We start from the raw sequence: 6,736 nt of genomic DNA, 5'->3' as shown, positions 1-6,736 counted from the left end.
TCCCTCCCTCTCACCTTCCTCACCTCCTTCCCACCTTACTCATCCCCTCCCATCCATTCTTCACCCCTCCCTCCCACCTACTTCCCTCCCACATACCTTACACCTTCTCTACCACCCACCTACCAACCCCTTCCCCCTCTCTCATCATCCCCTCCCCTCCTCAATATCCCACCCACTCCCCTTTATCCCTCCTTCCTCTCCTCACCTCTATTCCTCCTGACTATTCCTTCCTTCCTCCTCAATATCACCATCCCTCCCTACCCCTCTCTTCTCATTCGTTCCCTCCCACAGGACCCATTTCTCATTCCCTCGCACGTCACCCTTCCCTCCATCATCTGCTCCCTCCCTCCTCCTTCCACCTTTCCATCCCTCCCTCCTCACTATCTCTCCCTCACCCCTTATCCCTTGCTCCTCTCTCTCTCCCTCCTCACCCCCTCTCTCCATCCTTTCTTAACCAGTCAGCCCCTTCATCATGTCCCCTCCTTCCCTTCTTAGCCTCTCCCCCTCATCAGCCCCTCCCTCCTTATTATCTCTCCCCTCTTCTAGTGCCCACTCCCACAGCACAGGATTGCAGGGTCCAGGGGAGTGTGTGTGTGTGTGTGTGTGTGTGTGTGTGTGTGTGTAGGTGGGGGGTGTCGGGCAGCGTTGCTGTATGCCTGTTGAGGACTGTGGTGTCAGCAACCCTTCCCCCAACACCTCTGTTTACACTGCACATACCATCTCCGACCTTTACCCTGGCTGCTTGTTGTCCAACATTGATGCCAGGGTCCAGAGGGCACTGGAACATCCCAGGAGAGGGTTTCACCCCCTCTGTGGGGGGGATGGTTTAAACCCCCCACCCCCATCCCCTGAAACTGTCCAGTAGAAGGGAGGGGTACACCCCTCCCCAAGGAACTGTCCCGGAGAAAGGGGAGAGGTTCACTCTCCTCCCCCCCAGAACATACCCAGGGAATGGGGAGGGGTGCACTCCTCCCAGAACTGTCCCAAGGGAAAGGGGAGGGATTCAATCCCTCAGGAACTGTCCCAGGGGAAGGGGGGAGGGGTTCAATCCACCTCAGGAACTGTCCCAGGGAAGAGGAGGGGTTCAACCCCTGCCCCTTCCGGAACAGTTCCAGGGAGGGGCTTCAACTACCAGGAACTGTCTGGTGGAGGAGTTTCAACCCCTTGGGAATGTTCTGGGGGAGAGGGAAGGGCTCAACACCTCCTGGAAACTGTCCCATGGGAGTTGGTTCATCCCCACCCAAGATCTGTCTCAGTTAGGAGGTCCTATTGCAGTTGTATGTTGGTCAGACATTTTGAGGATTGTGTCCACTTTTTGCCACCACAATGCAGGAAAGTTGTTGTTGAGCCAGAGAGGGTGCGAAGAAGACCTGCAAAGATGTGGCCAGGGCTCGGGGTGGGGATTCTGAGGTATTGAGAGAGATATAGCATGCTCCAGATTAATTCCTTGGAGCACGGGAAGATGAGGGATGATCTCATGGAGCTGTACAGAATCAGCAGAGGGATCAGTGGGGTGAATGCAGAGAGCAGGGGAAATAGGTAACCAGAGATTTAAGGGGATGGAGGGGGCAATTTAACAGGTTCCCGAGGGGTAATTATTTTTTTAGTGCACAGAGGGTGATGGGTGTGTGGATTGGGCTACTGGAGAAGGTGGTTGAGGCAGATACTATTTGAGAAACATTTGGATTGAATCAAAGGGAGGATGGGTGAGTGGGATGTTGGACTGCAGGGAGGTGGGGGCTAGTGTAGGTGGGACATTTGGACAGATGCGTGGGTTGGATGGGTGGAGGGATAGAGGCAAGTGGGACATTTGGACAGATGTGAGTTGGATAGGTTTGGAGGGATAGAGGCAGGTAGGACATTTGGACAGATAAGTGGGTTGGATGGGTTTGTAGGGATAGAGGCAGGTGGGACATTTGGACAGATACGTTGGTTGGATGGGTTTGGAGGGATAGAGGCAAGTGGGACATTTGGACAGAAACATGGTTTGGATGGGTTTGGAGGGATAGAGGCAAGTGGGACATTTGGACAGATACATGGTTTGGATGGGTGGAGGGATAGAGGCAGGTGGGACATTTGGACAGATACGTGGGTTGGATGGGTGGAGGGATGTGGGCCAAATGCTGGTAGCTGAGATCAGTGGCCTGGGCCATTTTGTTTGGCATGAGCAAGTTTCCAGGAAGATCCCATTTCCACACTCCTTATGTTCTTTTTTCACACAGCCACTGGGTTCCAGGAAGTTATTCCCAAATTCTTAGAACGCAGTCTGTGTAAAAAGATTGGAGCAGAAATAAGTGACTCATTCCCATTTCAAAACTTTTCCTGCGGCTCCCCTGGACATTATTGGGGATCACCTGTAGTCTAAACTGAATAGTGCAGGCGGTCCACAACCATGTCCCAGGGACATAACGGGTGACATCGTCCCATGTCCAGCCTACGTAAATATCTCACATCAGGTACTTAGTCTAAACACGCGGTGATATCCATACATAGATCGTTCTGTGTGAACGGCCACTCCGGAAGGTAAGTGCGAAAATTGGCTGTGGAAAAATAATGTTATTTAAATGTAAAAAAGCAAAGTGAGTGAAGAATTTCCACAGGTGAATATTCCAGGTGGAGTCTGATCCTTGCAAAACCAGTTCTCAATTTAGCAATACTCAAAGAGCAAAGAGAGATTGGACTTAATCAGGAAAGACTTCAGGCACTGAGTGAAGGCAGCACACAATGGTGTTAGAGAAACTCAGCAGTTCACACAGGAAGTATTGTTCACGGACCCTTCGTCAGGAACAAGCAAAAAATAAAAGGTGTGGGTGGGGGGAGAGGAGAGGAGGGAGTGTGGAAGAGGGAGGAACAAAAGCAAACGGATAAGAGGTCTTAGGTGGATATAGGTGAGAGGTTAGAAGCTGCGGTGATGGGGAAGGGTAACTCTCTGATAAGAGAGGGGAAGGTTCTATCATTGCCACGTAATACTACATTTAAAATTCTTTGAATTTTGTCTACCGTAAGGCAGACAGAGAGTCGTCACTTTTCCCCTCACAGAAACCTACAGTATCTGGTGTTCCTAGGTGGTCTCCCCTCCAAGTACTGACCAGTTCCAAGGTCAGGCATACTCAGACTATTAGGGAGAGAGGGAATGGGGAAAGAGAGAAACCTGAGGAGGGGAAAATGAAAATTCGAGAAGTCAATGTTGATGTCGTCTGGTTGGAGAATGCCCAGATGGTATCTCCAATTTGCAGATGGCCTTGGATTGCCAGTACATGGACATTAACATGGACAGACACGTGGGGGTGGGGTGTGGCATTGAAATGGTTGGCCACGTGGAATCTACTCAGCAAACTTTTTTGGAAATAAACCTTCAGACAACGGAAGAACACAGTGCAAAGTTCTTGCCTTGGGTAATTGCTGCTTCTGGGATGAGGTGAGAGTTTACTGTCATACAAACAAGTAGACCAGGTGAACTGAAATTCTGACACAGCCACCACACAAGACACAGTGAAAGCTAGAGAACAAATAAACGCCATGGTATGTCAAGAGGGAGGAAGAGATGATGAATATAAAAGAAAAGACAGAAAATTATTAAACTGCCCAAGAAGGAAGTGGCATTTCAGTGGTAGAGAATTTTTCTGGGGCTCCTGGAGAACTTTATGGCAAGATTTTGGGTCGTACTTGGAGGTTCAAGAGGCCAATAGGTGTTATAAAAGGAAGTGTTCCTCAACATGGAGGTACTGGTCTTCAGGTTTCTGTTCCTGATGGTAGCAGCGCTAAGAGGTTGTGACTGACTAGGGGTTCCTTCACAATGATGGGTATTTACTTGAGGCAACGCATCACACAGATATCTGTGATGGATGGGAGGTTAGAGACCGGGACAGACTGGGCAAGGTTTGTTATCTTCTGCAGACTCCTGTGTTCAGAGGGCAGTCAAATTCCCAAACCCTTCCCAGTCTCTGTCGGCTGAGTGGTGCACCAGCAACAACTTTGTACTCATTGTCACCAAAACTAAGGAGCTGATTGTTGATTTCAGGAAGGGAAAGCCAGAGGTTTACAATCCAGTGATCACTGGGGAACCAGAGGTGAGGGGGGGGGGGTGCGGGGGCAGAATTTTAGGTTCTTGGGAGTCACTATATCGGAGGATATTTCCTGGACCCAACAACCAATGGCATTGTGAAGAAAGCACGTCAGTGCCTCTACTTCCTCAGGAGTTTGTGAAGGTTTGGTGTGACACCAGAAACCCTGGAAAATTTCTGCAGAGGTGTGGTGGAAAGTGTGCTGATTGGCTGCATCATGGTCTAGTATGGGAACACCAATACCCCTAAGCATAAAAGGTAGTGGACACAGCCCAGGACATCACAGGCAAAACCCTCCCCGCTATTGAGTATATCTGCGGGGAACGCTGCCATCAGAGAGCAGCAGCAATCATCAAAGATCCTCACCACCCAACACACGCTTTGTTCTCACTGCGGCCATCAGGAAAGAGGTTTAGGTGTCACAAGACTCACACCACCAGTTTCAGGAACACCTGCAACCCCTCCACCATCAGACTCTCAATGATAAACTCAATCAGGGACTCATTTAAGGATTCTTTATTGATTTTCTTTTATCTCTCTGTGTTGCACAGTTTGTTTCTAGTCATTATCTGTTTACTGTTATTTGTTAGTTTACATGTTTACACTGTATACAGTTTATTTTTGCACAACCAATTAGTGGTAATTCTACTACGGCAGCAGGAAAAAGGAATCTCAGGGTTGCATGTGATGTCATGCACCCTGACAATAAATCTGAAACCTGAACCTTGCTGCGGCCCCCTCAACCTCCTCTCCCAGTCTTTGTAACCCAACCCTCGACAGTCCCCTTACTCCTCCCTGTCTCTATAAACTACTCCAGACCCCACACCCCCCCCCCCCCCCGGGTCTCTGTAACCCCCTCTGGTCCCCTACACCCCACTGTCTCTTTAAACTCCTCCAGTCCCCGCTCTCCTCCCTTTCTGTGTAACCCCCTCCGATCCCCAAAGCCCCTCCCTGACTGTAACCCCTTGTCCCCAAAGCCCCCCTAAATCTGTAACCTTCCAGTCCCCACACTCCTCTCCATCTCTGTAACCCCCTCCAGTCCCCACACCCTCCCTATCTCTGTAACCCCCTCCAGTCCCCACACCTCTCCCCAACTGTAAATCCTCCAGTCCCCAACCCCTCCCTATCTCTGTAACTCCTCCAGACTCCAAAGCCCCTCCTGACTGTAACCCCCTCCAGTCCCCACACTCCTCCCCATCTCTGTAACCCCCCCCAGTCCCCACACTCCTCCCTGTCTCTGTAACCCCCTCCAGTTCCCACACTCCTCCCTGTCTTTGTAATCCCTCCAGTCCCCACACACCTCCCTGTCTCTGTAACCCCCTCTGGTCCCCTAAACTCTTCCCTGTCTCTGTAACCCCCTTTTCCCATCTGGGTTTTGAAGGGTCACCCGGGATTGTCCAGGTAATGGCGGGGAACAAAGAGAGGAATAAAATGGATCTTTGTCTTGGCCGCAGTTTCCTTTCTCCCCACTGCTGGATCCTGTTTACTCTTCTAACCCATTGGCAGATCTGGCCACACCTCTGCACCACCATTGGTTGGTACAGGGGGTGTGATATTGATAACTCTCCAGCCAATGCGAACGCAGGACCATGGCTCTGCTGGCTCACCCATTGGATGACTGACTGCACTAGGTGATGCCACCACTAGAGGGTACCGGTGTCCAACATTGAATAGCGGAAGGGGACAGGGGGAGAATGGGAGTGGGTAGAGAGAGGATGAGGTAAGGGAAGAGAGGAGGTGGGAGTGGAGAGAGAAGGAGGGGAGGGTTGGGAATGGAGAAGGGGAAAGGAACAAAAGAGAAAGAAGTGAGTGGGGGAGAATAGGGCATGGAGAGGGATGGGAGCGAGGGGGGCATAGAGAGGGATGGGGAGCGAGGGGGGCATGGAGAGGGATGGGGAGCGAGGGGGGCATGGAGAGGGATGGGGAGCGAGGGAGGCATGGAGAGGGATGGGGAGCAAGTGAGGTAGGAGGTGGAGAGCATGGGGATGAGAGAGGGAGAGGAGGAAGGAAGGGGAGAGCGTGGGAGAGGGGTAGATAGACAGGGTAAAAAGTGGGGAAGCAAGGGGAGAGGTTTGGCGAGAGGAGGTTGGGGCCAATGTGGAAGAGAGAGGGAAAGGGAGTTGAGAATGGGGAGGATGGGAAGGAGAATACCATTAAGAGTAGGAGAGAGACAGATAGGGAGGGAGTCAGAAGCGATGGAGGGGGAAGATTAAAGGAAAAGTAAGTGAGGGAGAGAGAGAAAAGAGGGGATGAGAGAGGGCGAGGGAGTGGAAAAGAGTGAGGGGCAGAGGGGGAGAGGAAGAGGCGGGAGGGTGGGGCAGAGGGGGTAAAGAGAGGGGTAGAGTGATGGGAAGAGGGAGAGTGGACATTGAGAGAGGGATGGGGAGAGGAAGGTGGGAATGATGGGGAAGTGGGGAGAGAATGGTAGGGAAAAGGGAGACAGGAAGAGGAGAGAGGTGGGAGAGGGTGGGAAGTAGAGAGGAGGGAGAAAAAGGTAGCGAGGGGTGTGTTAGGGAGAAAGGATGGTGTGTTAGGATGAGAGGTGGAGGACAAAGGGGGAAGGAGAGGAAAGTGGAGGGAGAAGTGGGGAGGGAGGGGAGACTGAGTGTTTAGAAAATGGGGGAGTGGGTGGGAGAGAAGGAGGAAGAGTGAGGGGTTGAAGGGAGAGGGAA

Source organism: Narcine bancroftii, chromosome 5, assembly GCF_036971445.1.
Source record: "Narcine bancroftii isolate sNarBan1 chromosome 5, sNarBan1.hap1, whole genome shotgun sequence".
NCBI classification, from domain to species: Eukaryota; Metazoa; Chordata; class Chondrichthyes; order Torpediniformes; family Narcinidae; genus Narcine; species Narcine bancroftii.
This window is presented reverse-complemented; position numbering follows the sequence as displayed.